Genomic DNA, 429 nt, shown 5'->3' on the forward strand with positions numbered 1-429 from the left:
CAAATGTAATCAGTTACATTACTTTAATAAAGTAATTGAAAAGTTACACTACTTATTACATTTTAAATAGAGTAACTTGTAATCTGTAACCTATTACATTTCAAAAGTAACCTTCCCAACACGGGCCTTTACATAAATTACTAAATTACATTGCAGTTCATCACATGGCGATGGAGAGAGTTCCTTTTTGCTGGAATCTCTGCTGTTACGCATATGCTGATCAGCAGACTCAGTGCCACAAATGCAACATCACACACATTCCCTAAAAGTGGACAGCCAGCACTTTTTATAGTAGCACCTGGCCCAGCCCTTAGTTGGCAGAAATAATTTCCCACAAAAAGTCACACAAGCTCTAGTTGACAAAAAGAAGAAGAAGGAAAAAAAGTATATATATATATATATATATATATATATATATATATCAGCGTA

The sequence above is a fragment of the Sinocyclocheilus anshuiensis genome, unplaced genomic scaffold, assembly GCF_001515605.1.
Source record: "Sinocyclocheilus anshuiensis isolate Anshui unplaced genomic scaffold, SAMN03320099.WGS_v1.1 scaffold1009, whole genome shotgun sequence".
NCBI lineage: Eukaryota > Metazoa > Chordata > Actinopteri > Cypriniformes > Cyprinidae > Sinocyclocheilus > Sinocyclocheilus anshuiensis.